The sequence below is a fragment of the Triturus cristatus genome, chromosome 9 (assembly GCF_964204655.1).
Source record: "Triturus cristatus chromosome 9, aTriCri1.1, whole genome shotgun sequence".
NCBI lineage: Eukaryota > Metazoa > Chordata > Amphibia > Caudata > Salamandridae > Triturus > Triturus cristatus.
The window spans coordinates 318715089-318729970 of record NC_140592.1 but is presented as its reverse complement, the minus strand read 5'-3'; the positions used below and the strand labels follow the sequence as shown (position 1 = coordinate 318729970).

The window sequence follows — 14882 nt, the reverse complement described above, 5'->3', positions numbered from 1 at the left end:
GCAGGCAAAATGAATCTAACTAGCACCACTCAATGTTGTCATGTGTAGCCACAGTTTCTGTGGACAGGGGTGGGGTAGGGCAAAAAAATATCCAGCTGTAGTAGCAGAATGACTATGTCTGTGATTGGAAAATAAGGTCAATTTCCAAATGCCAACAGATCATAGTATCCAATCCTCCCAACCCTGTTTGGTGAAGAAATGCACAAAAGGAAACCCCTATATTGAGAATATTCCCCTCATCACCTTGGGTGTAACACACAGTCATGGTCCTTGAGCGATAAACTACAAACGGTATCTGCTCTTACTGAGGGAGCCTGCTAGGTGGGCTGCTACTGGAAAGCCACCTCTCCCCGAATCATGTCTATAATACCAAAAAAGGGTCCATTAACCCATTTCCCCCCTGTTTGTCCATATAATGGACTAGACTTTCAAGTTTAAGGCAACCAGAAGCTGGCTTACAACTGGCATCTTAAATTTGCCAGGCTGGATACACATGGCTTAGATTATGGAAATCCAGGATAGGCTTCAGCCAGCATCTTTCTTGGGGCCCCAGGAGAAATGGTAGTAAAAGTCCATGCCTCACTCAAGAGCGCAAGGTACTATCTCAGGATGCTGAAGACTCAGCCACAAGCACTAACTAACTGGTAGTCATTTTCCCATATTTTTGCGCTTCAACCTTTTTGAAGTTTGTGGTAAAAATAGGTGTGAAACCAATAGGAGAACCCGTTCAGCAATACAATTCTGAAAATTAGACGAAATTTCTAATTCAGTAAGGGGTCAGTTATGCAGATCGCTCATGGTTTTCCCAAAGAAACTAATTGTTGAATTATAAAATACTGTAAGTAATTCAGACAAAATGGGAATGGGTGACAATTTTTAGATCTGTAATGTTTTTGCCTAGATGGCAGATTCACAAAAGTAACCTACTGTTTTGTTCGAACCCTCCAGGTTGCAGAACTATCTAGTGTTTGTTGGCTGGAAACAATTAAGGAGCAGCTTGCAAGGATTTTTTTTATTACTAACCATTCAGCAATTCATATGATATAACATAATGAATGAAAAGTGGGTATTTGGGAAGGAATATGCTACTTACCAGTATGCATCTGTTCTTGGCATGTAGAGCTGCAGATCTATACACTGTGCATAGATCGCCATCTGGTGTTGGGCCCGGATGTTTGCAGTTTGTTTTTCCTCTTGGAAAGTCTTTGGAAGTCACGAGTTCGGTGACTCCTCCCTTGGTTCGTATTGCGCATGGGCTTCGGCTCCATCCTCAGATTGTTTTTCGCCAGCAGGGAAAGATGGAGCGTAGTAGTAACAGTAAAGAAACCCATGTGTGTTGTATCTAAATAAGATAAACTGGAACAGATACAGGTAGCCGGGCAGGCGGGTGGGCGTGTATAGATCTGCAGCTCTACATGCCAAGAACAGATGCATACTGGTAAGTAGCATATTCGGTTCGAGGCATATGAGCTGCAGATTATACACTGTGCATAGATTATATAGCAGTACCCAACCCTAGCGGCGACCACCGGCATCCGTTGCAGTGGTTTGGAACAGTGTTTTTAGTACAGCCTGGCCCACACTAGCTTGTTGCTTGGTTTGCACATCTACACAGTAATGTTTTGTGAAGGTGTGCGGTGTTGACCATGTGGCTGCTTTGCAGATGTCATCTAGTGGTATGTTTCCTAGAAAAGCCATAGAAGCCCCTATCTTCCTTGTAGAGTGGGCTTTAGGGGGAACAGATAGTGTTTGTTTTGCTTTGTGGTAGCAAATCTGTATGCATTTTACAACCCACCTAGCTATCCCCGATTTAGAAATAGGGTTGCCTTTATGTGGTGGAGAGAAGGAGACAAATAGCTGTTTGGTTTTCCTGAAAGGTTGTGTCCTTTGGATGTAGTAAAGTAAAGTCCTTTTAACATCCAGTGTGTGTAAACCCTTTCCGCAACGGTTTGAGGTTGTGAGAAAAAGACTAGTAATTCTACCGACTGGTTTAGATGGAATGGAGAAATGACTTTGGCTAGGAATTTTGGGTTGGTGCGGAGTACAACCTTGTTCTGATGCATTTGGAGAAAAGGTTCCTGTAAAGTGAGTGCTTGTATTTCACTAACCCTTCTAAGGGAAGTGATGGCCACTAGAAAAGCTGTTTTCCATGTGAGAAATTGGAGCTCACATTTATGTAATGGTTCGAAAGGGGGTCCCATTAACCTTGTGAGAACTATATTCAAGTTCCAGACAGGTGAGGGTGGTACTCTGGGTGGAATTACTCTTTTGAGGCCTTCCATAAAGGCCTTGATGGCAGGCACTCTTAAAAGTGATAGGTGCTGCCTGTTCTGTAAATAAGCAGCAATTGCAGCGAGGTGTAACCGAATGGAAGTATATGCTAGGTTACACCTTTGTAGATGGAGTAAGTAACATATGATGTGCTGTATGGACACATATAAAGGATTGATTGTGTTGTTGTGGCAGTAAACAACAAATCTTTTCCACTTTGCAGCATAGCATGCCCTAGTAGTAGCGCGTCTAGCTTCCCTGATAATATTCATGCAATCAGGGGGAAGGTTAAGGTATCCGAATTCTAGGACCTCAGGAGCCAGATCACAAGGTTGAGCTGAGCTGGATCCGTGTGCCTGATCTCTCCATGGTTCTAGGTTAGGAGGCATGGTGAGAGGTGTAGCTTTTGGTGTGGTACTACCGAGAGTTCCAGCTGTGTGGTGTACCACGGTTGTCTGGCCCAAGTTGGAGCTACTAGGATCAGTGTTAGGGAATGCTGTTGTAGATTTCGCACCACTAATGGAATTAGTGGGAGAGGTGGAAAAGCGTATGCAAATTTGTTTGACCAGTTTATCCATATCGCATTGCCTTTGGACAATGGGTGTGGATATCTGGCGGCGAAGCTTGGGCATTTTTTGTTTTCGTGGGTGGCGAATAGGTCTATGTGTGGATGCCACCACTTCTGAAAGAACGGGAGAAGAACCTGTGGGTGAAGTTCCCACTCGTGGATCTGCTGCGTTTGTCTGCTGAGCAGATCTGCCACGGTGTTTTGGACTCCTGGGACGTGTTGGGCCAGGAGAATGATTTTTTGTGGAATTGCCCATCTCCATATGCTCTGTGCTAATTGAGAGAGCTGTGGAGAGTGTGTGCCCCCTGTTTTTGAATGTAGTACATGCCAGTCATGTTGTCTGTGCGAATGAGCACTGCCTTGCCTGAAATCTGCGTCTGGAAGGATTTTAGGGTGAGGAAGATTGCCAGTAACTCCAGATGGTTGATGTGGAGTAACTTCTGTTGCGGCGTCCATGTGCCCTGTACTGTGAGATGTAACAGATGTGCTCCCCAGCCGGAGAGCGATGCGTCTGTTGTTAGGATTATTTGTGTGACCGGGTCCAGGAACGGTCGACCTCCGGAAAGGTTTGTGGTGTTCCACCACTGCAGAGAGCGATGGGTGCGACCGTCTACCAACACCAGATCTGTCAGTTGCCCCTGGGCCTGGTTCCATTGGCGCGCTAAGCACTCTTAGACTGGACGCATCTGGAGTCTTGCATGGGGCACTATGAAGATGCAAGAGGCCATCATCCCTATCAGTTGCATAAACACTCTTGCTGGGAGAGAGTGTTGACATATGAATTTCTGACGCAGAGCCTGTCTATTTGCAATCCTGGCAGGATTGGGATAGGCTATGGCTTTTGAGGTGTCTATGGTGGCACCGAGGTATTGTTTTGTGTGTGTGTTGGTACCAGGTGGGATTTTTGGTGGTTCACCGTGAAACCTAGCTGGTGAAGTAGTTGGATTGTAGCGGCGGTATGTTGCACACATTGTTCGTAGGACGTGGCTTTTATTAGCCAGTCGTCCAGATACAGGAAGACGTGAATGTGCTGTCTTCTGAGGTGTGCAGCCACTACTGCTAGGCACTTGGTGAATACCCTTGGTGCTGTTACCCCGAACGGGAGCACCTTGAACTGGTAGTGTTGCCCGTCCACCACAAATATGAGGTACTTTCTGTGAGACTGGTGTACTGGGATGTGAAAGTATGCGTCTTTCAAGTCCAGAGTGGTGAGAAAATCGTTCTGGGAGAGGAGTGGAAGAACCTGTTGAAGGGTTACCATGTGAAAATGGTCTGAATGTATGTAAGTATTTAGAGATCTGAAATCTAGAATAGGTCGTAGAGTCTCGTCTCTCTTTGGAATCAGAAAGTACAGGGAGTAGACCCCTAAATTTTGTTGATTTATGGGGACCTGCTCTATGGCTTCTTTTTGCAGGAGGGAGATCACCTCCTGTTTTAGTAATGTAGCATGTTCTTGAGACATAGGGCGTTGCCTGGGTGGAATGTTTGGGGGGGTAGATGTTAATTCTAGGCAATACCCTGAACGAATAATTTGGGTCACCCATCTGTCTGAGGTGATTGTCTCCCAGACGTGAAGGAAATGCTGTATTCTGCCCCGACCGGAGTGGAATGGTCTGGAGGGAGCGGGGGAAAGTCATTGGGCAGGAGGTGTGGCAGAGCGGGCGGTATTTGTCTTGCCTCTGCCCTTATTATTATTGCCTCTGTATCCGCCTCTTTGATAACCCTTTGTGAAGGTAGATTGAGGAGGGGATTTGTAGGACGTGGATGCACTATCCGAGGAGTAGCCTCTGCACGTGCCCCGAAAGGAAGAGCGGTGAAAGGAGCGCCTAGGAGTGTGTGACTGTAGGGCTCCCATGGATTTCGCCGTGTCAGTATCTTTTTTCATCTTTTCGAGGGCTTCATCAACTTTTGGGCCAAATAGATGATCTTGGTTGAATGGGTGGTTTAATATAGAGGCTTGTAACTCAGGTTCAAAACCTAAAACTCTGAGCCAGGCATGGCGACGGAGAAGGACACTGGTGTTTATGGCCCTGGAGGCTGTGTCTGCTGCATCTAGGGCACAGCGTATAGAGGTATTAGTTATTATTTTTCCCTCTTGGGTCAATTCATTAGCCCTGTTCTTGTATTTTTCAGGGAGATGGTGCATGATGGCCTCTAACTCATCATAATGCGCCCTGTCGTATCTGGCCAATAGCGCTTGCGTGTTGGCGATACGCCATATGTTGGCGGCTTGTGACGCAGTGCGCTTCCCTGACGCGTCTAGGAGCTTGGACTCTTTGTCAGGTGGTGGTGCTTCGCCTGACGCCTGAGAATTTGAGCGCTTCCTAGCTGTAGATACCACTAGGGAATCCAATGGTGCAGGGCCTTTAATGTATGAAGGGTCTGTGGGGGCGGCTTTGTATTTTCTCTCTATACAGGGGTTTAGGACACTGGCCCTGACTGGGTCTTTAAAAACCTCCGGTGCATGTTTAATCAATCCCTTTAACATAGGTAGAATGGCAGTAGACCTATGTGCATTGTCAAAGGTGTCTAGGAGAAAATCCTCCTCCACTGGGTCATTATGTAACTCCACCCCGTGGAAGTGTGCCGCCCTTTGTAATAGGTGGTGAAAGCCTAAGGAATCTTCAGGTGGGGATGGCCTAGATGGGTAAAGGTCATCCTGTGGGACATCTGGGATGTCCGGATTGTTATAGTCATCCCATGGGTCTGGAGATCCAGTAGGGGTGGGGTCTTGTGGCACATCTGCTGGATCATAATAAGGGTCTCCTAAATCGTCTGGGACAGGAGACAAGGTTGGGGAACGATGAGGCAGGGGTGGAGAGGGTGGAGGTGGGGAGGGTGGAGGAGGTGGGGAAGGCACTCTAAAAGGGGAGGTAGCAGTGTCTTTCCTCTTTGGAGGTGGAGGTGGAGCTGGTTTGTCCAAGTGTCTCTTTTTTGACGACAATGTCAAATGTCCAGTTTTTGGATCCTTGGTGAGTGTCTTTTGGAGAGGATCCGGTGTGAAAAGTTCTTGCGACACTGGTTGTTCGGTCGGTGCCGAAGTTTTCGGGCCGACGGCTTTTTAGGCTTGTCTAAGCCGTGCTTCTTTGGGACCTCCGATTTTTTGGTTGGTGCCGAAGAAGGCTTCGGCACGGGAGTGTCGGTGCCGAGGGCCTTGTGATGTTTGGTCGGCACCGGAAGGGCAGGTTTCGACACCGAAGGCTTTGGTACTGGGTTCGGTGTGGAGATGGAGGCCGATCTTTTCTTCGGTGCCAAAGGGTGTTTTTCGGTACCGCTGGTAGGCTGGCGCGAGCCCGAGCTGCCGGAAGGCTTAATAGGCTTCTTTACCGGGCCCGAAGGTGGGGTGTGAGAAGCAGTATGATTGGTCTTGCCTAGGCGCGAAGGTGTGACCGAAGCCTTTTTGGGTATCGGCGTGGGTGTGGGAGGGGGTATTGTACTCATGACCCTCTGCGCCGGGGTGATGTCCTCCACATCTGAGTCGTCGGCCTCGGAAGCACTGACGAGGTCGTCGTCCTCTTCTTCGATGTTCTGCTGTCCCGGAGCTTCGACGTCGTCCCCGAAGATGTCGACTGGAGCGGAGGTCGAGGAGTGCGCCATGTTGCGTCTAGCCCGTCGATCTCGAATAGTCTTTTTAGAGCCAAAAGACTTGCAGGCGGGACAGTTTCGGGCCTCGTGTTCAGGGGAGAGGCAGAGGTTGCACACCTCATGAAGATCGGTGTGGGGAAACATAGACCCACATCGAGGGCACTTCTTGAAGGGAGTTCTTTCCATCAGCCGAGACCGGAGCCGGAATAGGCCCGAAGGCCGCCGTCGACGACTGGAATCGAAGAAGTGCCGAAGAGAAGGTGAGTAAGATGATTTATTATCTGAAGGAGCTCGAAGAGCGAGGATTTTTGCGTCGATCGTTGAACTGTAAAGTTCGGAACCGGAGCGCGAAGTATTACATCCGAGCCCGATGGCGGATAAAAAACAATCTGAGGATGGAGCCGAAGCCCATGTGCAATACGAACCAAGGGAGGAGTCACCGAACTCGTGACTTCCAAAGACTTTCCAAGAGGAAAAACAAACTGCAAACATCCGGGCCCAACACCAGATGGCGATCTATGCACAGTGTATAATCTGCAGCTCATATGCCTCGAACACCTATGTATTTTTGAAACATCCACAAGATACTGAGTTTAGGAATAGTGGGTACTTGCAGCCTCTTATTTTGGCATTACCCATACTATAATATAATTCAGAGAACATTTTGCAAGATGTGTTTTTTATTGCACCTTGGTGTACATCTAGGAAACTAAGGTTGGGTCGTCTGTAGCAGGTTGACGGCAGCTGGCAATTTGTCTATTATCTGGGGGGGGGGGCCAGAGCAAGGTTTGGCCCATATCCCCAATAATGTATCGGTCAGTGCCTTGATAAAAGGGAGAAAGAGATCAGATGACGTTGGCCCCGGTTGGTGTAACTCCGTTAGGCATTAGTTATAACCTGCAAGGTGGGGAGTTGGAGTTCAAGTACTTCAGGTGTGCTCTACATCACCACAGCATAGGACGCGGACTTTTCTGTGGCCAGTCTCGGAGAAGATAAAAGAACCACCTCTGGGGAGGTATAGAGGCTACGAGCCTCCTGTAAGCCCATGTACCAATTGTCATCTTGGAAGGGCTGAGCAAACTCATCACATGGGTCATAAACATTATCCCAGTCAGTCCCAAAAAGTGACTGACGAGAATGTGATCTAGACTGCTGCAAGTCAAAAGGGAAGCGGTGCCTTGGGTGGATTCGGACAGGACGTCAATTGAGGTTGAATGTGCATCGGAGAGGACAACCGGTGCTGGTTCTTCAAGTCGGCATCGATATACCCAAATCCAACCTAGGCTGTGGTGCCAGCACCCGAGTCGAGCCATGAGCTAGAGGCAAGGTAAGTAGGGAGGATCTATCTGGAGAGAGTCTATCTGGCGCCGAAGGTTGGTGGTGCCCCTGCACCTGTTAAAGAAAAGGAGTGGTGAGAGGGGGCGAAGCCCACCTAGAATAATCAATCAATCAATATATTTATAAAGCGCACTACATACCCGCGACGGTCTCTAGGCGCTAGGGGGGAGGGTAGGGGGGATTGGTGCTGCTACTGCTCGAGTAGCCAGGTCTTGAGAAGTCTCCTGAAGGCCAGTAGATCCGGTGTCTGTCGCAGGCGGGTGTTCCAGGTCTTCGCGGAGAGGTGGGAGAATGATCTGCCCCCCGATGGTTGTTCTTCGGATGCGGGGGATGGTGGCGAGGGCGAGGTTGGCAGAGCGGAGCTGGCGGTTCGGGGTGTAGAAGGTGAGGCGTCTGTTGAGGTATGTTGGTCCGGTGTTGTGGAGTGCCTTGTGAGCGTGGGTGAGGAGTTTGAAGGTGATCCTCTTGTTGACTTGGAACCAGTGCAGGTCTCTCAGGTGGGGTGTGATGTGGCTGGGGATGTCGGGGATGAGGCGTGCAGAGGCATTCTGTATTCGTTTCAGGAGTTTGTTCGATGCTCCTGCGTAGAGGGCGTTGCCGTAGTCCAATCTGCTGCTGACGAGGGCCGGGGTGACCGTCCTTCTGGTTTTGGTGGGGATCCATCTGTAGATCTTGCGGAGCAAGTGGAGGGTGTTGACGAAGGAGGATGAGACAGCGCTGACTTGCTTGGTCATGGAGAGTGATGCGCTGAGGATGAAGCCCAGGTTGCGTGCATGGTCGGTGGGTGTTGGTGCAGTTCCTAGTGTGGTCGGCCACCAGGAGTCGTCCCAGGCAGAGGGAGTGGAGCCGAGGATGAGGACTTCCGTCTTATCTGAGTTCAGTTTTAGTCGGCTGTTCTTCATCCATTCAGCAACGTCTTTCATTCCTTCATGGAGGTTGGTTCTGGCAGTGGAGGGGTCCTTGGTGAGGTAGAGGATCAGCTGGGTGTCGTCGGCGTAGGAGATGATGTTGAGGTCATGGGATCGGATGATGTTGGCGAGCAGTGCCATGTAGACGTTGAAGAGGGTCGGGCTGAGGGATGATCCTTGGGGTACGCCGCAGATCTCGGAGGCTTGGGATCGGAATGGCGGGAGGCAGACACTCTGGGTTCTGCCGGAGACGAAGGAGGTGGTCCATTCCAGGGCCTTGTTGCGGATCTCTGCGACATGTAGGCGTGTGCGTAGGGTGTGGTGGCAGACGGTATTGAAGGCAGCTGAGTGGGCCAGGAGGATGAGGGCCGTGGTTTCTCTGTTGTCCAGCATGGCTCTGATGTCGTCGGAGGTGGCGATGAGGGCAGTTTCGGTGCTGTGGTTTCTGCGGAACCCGGACTAAGATGGGTCCAGGATGATGTTGTCCTCGAGGTAGCAGGTTAGTGGCCTGTTGACGATCTTCTCGGTGAACTTCGCCGGGAATGGGAGCAGGGAGATGGGCCGGAAGTTCTTGATGTCTCTTGGGTCCGCCTTGGGTTTCTTGAGCAGGGCGTTGATCTCGGCGTGCTTCCAGCTCTCCGAGAAGGTGGCGGCCTCGAAGGAGAGGTTTATGATCTTGCGGAGGTGGGGTGCGATGGTGGAGTTGGCCTTGTTGAAGATGTGGTGTGGTCTGACAGAGAGCCGGAGTGGATGGAGTTCATTGTTTTGATGCAGTCATTGTCGTTCACATGGGTCCAGGCAAACAGGGGGTCGGTGTGGATGGTGGGTGGTGATTCTGAGGTGTCGGTGGCTGTCTGGGGGTCTGGTTGTTGAAACGGTTGTGGATGTCGGCGATCTTTCGATGGAAGAAGGTTGCTAGGGAGTCTCGCAGGTCTTGCGATGGCGGGATGTCGTTGGTGTGAGTTCCTTCACGATGTTGAAGAGCTCTTTGCTGTTGCGTGTGTTGTCAAGGCGGTCCTTGAAGGAGGTCCTTTTGGCGGTTCGGCTGAGGTGATGGTGTCTGCGGATGGCGCTTTTGTGGGTTACGTAGTTTTCCGGGGTGTGGTCGTGGCACCACCTGTTTGAGCTTTCGGCAGGTCTGCTTGGAACCCTGGAGTTCGGCGGTGAACCAGATGGCCTTTCTGTTGGTGCGTCTGTTGGAGGGTTTCTTGATCGTGGTGGCGCAGTCGTCGATCCACTGTCTGAGGTTGCGGGCAGCAGTGTCAGTGGGGTCCGTTGGTGGGCTTCGGGCGGGGGTGGTAATTAGCTGATGTTCGGTGACTTTGCTCCAGCTGCGGCTAGGGTTCCGTTGAGTGTGGTGGTGCATGGTGGGTTTCTGGAAGGTGAAGTGGATGCAGCGATGGTCGGTCCAGTGGAGTTCGGTGCTGTGGCTGACGGTGATGTGGTTGCTTGCGGAGAAGATGGGGTCCAGCGTGTGTCCGGCGGAGTGGATGGGCCTTGTGACGAGCTGTCTGAGTCCGAAGTTGGCGAGGTTGTCGATCAGGGTGGTAGAGTTGCTGTCGTTGTTGTTCTCGAGGTGGAAGTTGAGGTCTCCGAGGAGGATGTAGACTAGAGTTCCTCTGACGGTGGTGTTGGCGTTGATGTGGATCTGGAAGTGCAGGTGTTCGGCGGTACGGAGGGTACTCTCTGTGTGTCGAGATCCTGAGGGTGTTCCTGTGGATAATGGAGATTCCTCCTCCTACTCCGTTGGGGCAGTCTCTGCGGGTGATCTTATAGCCGTCCGGTATGGCATGGCGATGTCGGGGGCTGAGGAAGCGTTCAATCAGGTCTCCGTCAGGAAGGCGGCGTCCGGGGAGGATGTGTCGAGCAGGTCCCAAAGTTCGACGGCGTGTTTGCGTACGGAGCGGGTTTTAAGTAGCATGTATCTGAGGTGGTTGCGTCCTGACTCGGTGGGTGGTTTGGTGGCTTGGAGGCTGGTGTAACTGTAGCTCCAGCAAGAGAAGGGTCCTTGGGTGCGCTTCGGGGCGGCCAGGAAGCAGGTGTGTGATCGTCCAGAGTTGAGTGCGTGGAGGGTGCTGGCATCGGTCATCGTGGCATTGGTGGGGGCCAGGGGGTCTGGCGCAGGGCACGGGACGGGCGCAGACGGGCTTGCCTAAGGCGTGCCTTATGCACGCCAGCGGCGCGCCCGCGCAGCGGTCTGCATTAGGGAGGGGAGGGAGGCTCAGCTCGGAGGCAGGAAAATAGGCGCGGGTGGAGGGAAGGGGCCTGGGCAGCAGTGGAATGGGGGAAGCGCGAGGGGGCAGCGATGAGGGAAACAGAGGAGTTAGAGAGAACGGTAAGCAGAAGCTGGAGGCAGAACAAACTGGGCACAAATACTGAGAATCACAGAATGACCACAATACAGTGACATGTAACACTTGGAGAAAAACCAATTACAATTATTGGCAGAAACAAAAACCACCCAATATAGACACGCAAGACCTTGGGGGTAGCAGCATCCTCGAACACCCGAGGCAGGGGGCTCAGCAAGCAGTGGCAGAGAGCAGGAGCTGTGGGGAGAGTGCTGGCCTATGACCGTAGTCAAGTTTTCCTATGCTTACCCGAGGACCTGGAGTTCAACTAAGATAGACCTCAGGGGCAGCTCTGATGAATCTTGGAACGGGAATGGAAGCAAACTTCAGTCACTGACTTAACTCCAGGCACCACAGGCACACCCTGACTAGGATCAATCATAGACATCTGTTTAAGGCAGTCCATACAGGGCTTAAAACCTGACATTTTAAGGGGTGACAACCCTGGAAAACTGAAGAATTTTACTAGGAAAAATTATTGTAAATGTCTATCAGAGACTAGAGAGCACTCTGGATCCGTGTCTATAAAACCTGCTAGAAAGAAACTGACATCACCATGCAAAAGTGGCACCTATGTAGGCCATGTATGTCATTTCCAAAATGGACTGGCGTCAATCAAGGCACCACTTTCTGGCGCACAGAGACTGCTGAAAAGTTTCTGGGTCCAGTGCGACGCCTGGGAAATATTCAAAAGTTGTTCCTAGCCACTTTCTATGAAATTTGTGATTACTCGGATATAATGGGCTTAACTTTTAAAAATGAAAATAATTTATATTTTGTCAATTTTCTAGCCTATTAGGCTGAAAATAGTTATTTAATGTGTGTTTATCTTCTGAAAAGAAATCTATATTGCAAGGCAAGCAGATATAACCCTCAACCTGCTGCTGTTACCACATTTTGTGGAGAATTATATACAGCCAATCAAAAGAAAGTGGGGGTACTAGGAGCAAGATCAAGGTCCAGAACCCATTCTCCAATAAAGAAAGGTATACATACAAAAGGGGGTTAGCTGTTCCTATAGAAAAAGAGAAAGCGTAATGAGAAGTGCAGGTGGAAATTTCATTAAAGGGGAGGGTCTTCCTTAATGGAAGATTGAGCCCTCACACACACAGATGGGTGTCATTATTGGGCCTACCTCCTCATGGGGCCGGCGCTGCAATGCCCCACAGGCACTGAAAGAGGGCTCTTTGGCGAAGATCTTCACTGTAAGCCATATGAGTGAGTGAGGGTCTGTGAACGCAGGTATAGTGTACATAGAAAGATCAGTAATTTAAAACTAACTAAGGAGTATCCAGAATGTTTTTTTCATATATGATCCCCCTTGGCAGGGTTAAAAATAATTGTGCTAAAGTCTGTCACTGGTATGTGATGGGCAGTGACAGTTTCTACATGTAGAATTATTTAGAAGGTCAACATGTTTCACGTATCTTGGTCCAGGAGGGACCCTTGGCGTTTTTTCCGGACCAAATGAAATGGATAAGGGATCCATACCCTACACCTCAGTGGGTTTATTGGTAAAAAGGCAAAGAACCTAAAAAAATATCTCAAGAGTCATTCTTAGGTGAACTGTACCAGATTGTGAGTTCCCTAAATGAGATAACGATATCCAATCTACACAAAGACAAAATAAATTAGTGGAGAGGTTCTACAAATGCAATATATACATAGGCTTTTTGTGCCTGCAAAAAACCTCCGTAGAAAGATTTTTAGGCAATCCCTTTTGTGTACTCAAAAGATGCTAAGCGCGCAGTGGTCACTCCATAGTGAATCCAGAAAAACTAAGATGCAACATGTCAGACAAGTGACATAGTGGTAGTGACACATAATAGCGGACATAGATAGAAGTTAGTAAAACTGGGTGATCAAATCATGAAATGCAAGCAGGTTCAAAGCGCAATCGTCACTTCATAATAAAGCACTGAAGATGACCAAATACAGTGTGTCAGGTGAATGATTTAGTGATGGTTCATTGACACATACTGATAGACCAGGACAAACATACACATAATCCATTCGTAACTTGGTGATCAATAATCAAAAAACAGGGGTGTCAAGTAGTCTTAGAGACAAAAAATAACTATTCCGATCAACCCTTCCACTATTTTCAAAATGGCGGCTCTATAATGATGTTTTTTAGCTATCATATTGATAATTAATTTTAATATTGGTTTTGTTTCAGGTTTTCTGCTGATTCAAATTCGCATACACGAGCAAAGCAGGTGATAGCAGAGGATCTTTACCTCCTGACAGTGTGTTGCTAACTACAAAATCTGGGGACTCCTTCAACAAAGAAAAAGGTGTCATATGCCAAACTAATCCGAAAGAAAAGCTAACATCAACTGCGGCTGGACAGAAGAGAGTTTGAGATGCTACAGAAATACAGCAAGCCGAAGTTCACAAAAGAATGAAACTGATGAATGAAGAGAAGAACAAGTTACTTACCTTCGGTAACGATGTATCTGTAAGAAACATTAGTTAGTTAGATTCCTCACCTTAGAATATCCCCAGGCGTCAGACTGGATCCGGAAGATTTTTCGTCAGCAATACCCCTTGCGCGTCGCTAGGCGTCGTCTGCGGCTCCGCGTCCGTAGTCGGCGTCGTGCGCCGGAATGACGTCGTCGGAGTACTTAGACGCCGCCCTCGCGCGCTGACATCAGCTCTTGTACATAGCTTTCCGTGCCAGGAACACAGAGCCATGCAAAGACCGACACTGGTGCCAAAAATAAAATCTAGGGGCCCGAAAAGGACAACCTTAACCCTAGATGTCAGTTCGCAGAACGGGGAGGATGGGTGGGTCGGTGAAGAATCTAACTAACTAACGTTTCTTACAGATACATCGTTACCGAAGGTAAGTAACTTGTTCATCTGAAAGAAACACGTTAGTTAGATTCCTCACCTTAGAATAGATACCCAAGCAATACCATCCCCGGTGGTGGGTCTGCGAACCAAGATCACACCAGAAAGTCCTGGAGGACAGAACGGCCAAAGAAGCCATCCCTCCGGACTTGGCTGTCAAGGCAATAATGTTTGGCAAACGTGTGTAGCGAAGCCCACGTCGCCGCCTGACAGATGTCCTGCAAAGGGACACCCCGTCCCAAAGCAGTAGTAGCCGCTGTGGCCCGAGTAGAATGGGCGCGCAGCCCAACAGGAGGGTCCTTTTTTGCCAAGGAATAACACATTTTGATGCACAAAACGACCCACCGAGAGATGGTCCGTTTGTGCACAGCTTTCCCCTTCTTAGCACCCACGTATCCAACAAAAAGTTGGTCGTCCACCCGGAACTGCTTCGTGCGGTCCAGATAAAAGGAGAGCGCACGTTTTGGGTCCAGACGGTGGAGCCGCTCTTCCTCTTTGGAAGGATGCGGAGGCGGAAAGAAGGTGGGCAAGGTGACAGACTGCCCAAGATGAAAGGGGGTCACCACTTTCGGAAGAAAGGAGGGACGAGGCCGAAGGACAACCTTGTCCGGATGAACAGAGAGAAAAGGAGGCTTTGATGATAAAGCCTGGAGCTCACTCACCCGTCTAGCCGAGGTGATGGCAACCAGAAAAGCAGTCTTAAGCGTCAGCAGACGAAGAGGACAATTATGAAGAGGCTCAAAGGGAGCGCAAATTAGAAATGTGAGAACAAGATTCAAGTCCCACTGAGGCATTACAAAAGGGACAGGAGGGAACGTGTGAGTAATGCCTTTTAGAAAGCGTGTAACTACAGGGGACTTGAAAAGAGAAGGCTGATCAGGAAGCCGCAAGAAGGCAGAGAGGGCAGCAAGATAACCTTTCAAGGTGCCCAGGGCAGAGCCCTGCCGGGCCAAAGAAAGAAGAAAGAGGAGAACCTCAGAAAGAGGGGCGGAAAGGGGATCCACA

At 49.5% G+C, this 14882-nt stretch overlaps 1 protein-coding gene across 1 annotated transcript in view; it reads right to left on the bottom strand.

Moving 5' to 3' along the window:
* The window catches only part of USP4 (ubiquitin specific peptidase 4), a 776462-nt gene that overhangs the window by 411268 nt on the left and 350312 nt on the right, over positions 1-14882 (bottom strand). The window lies entirely within an intron of this gene.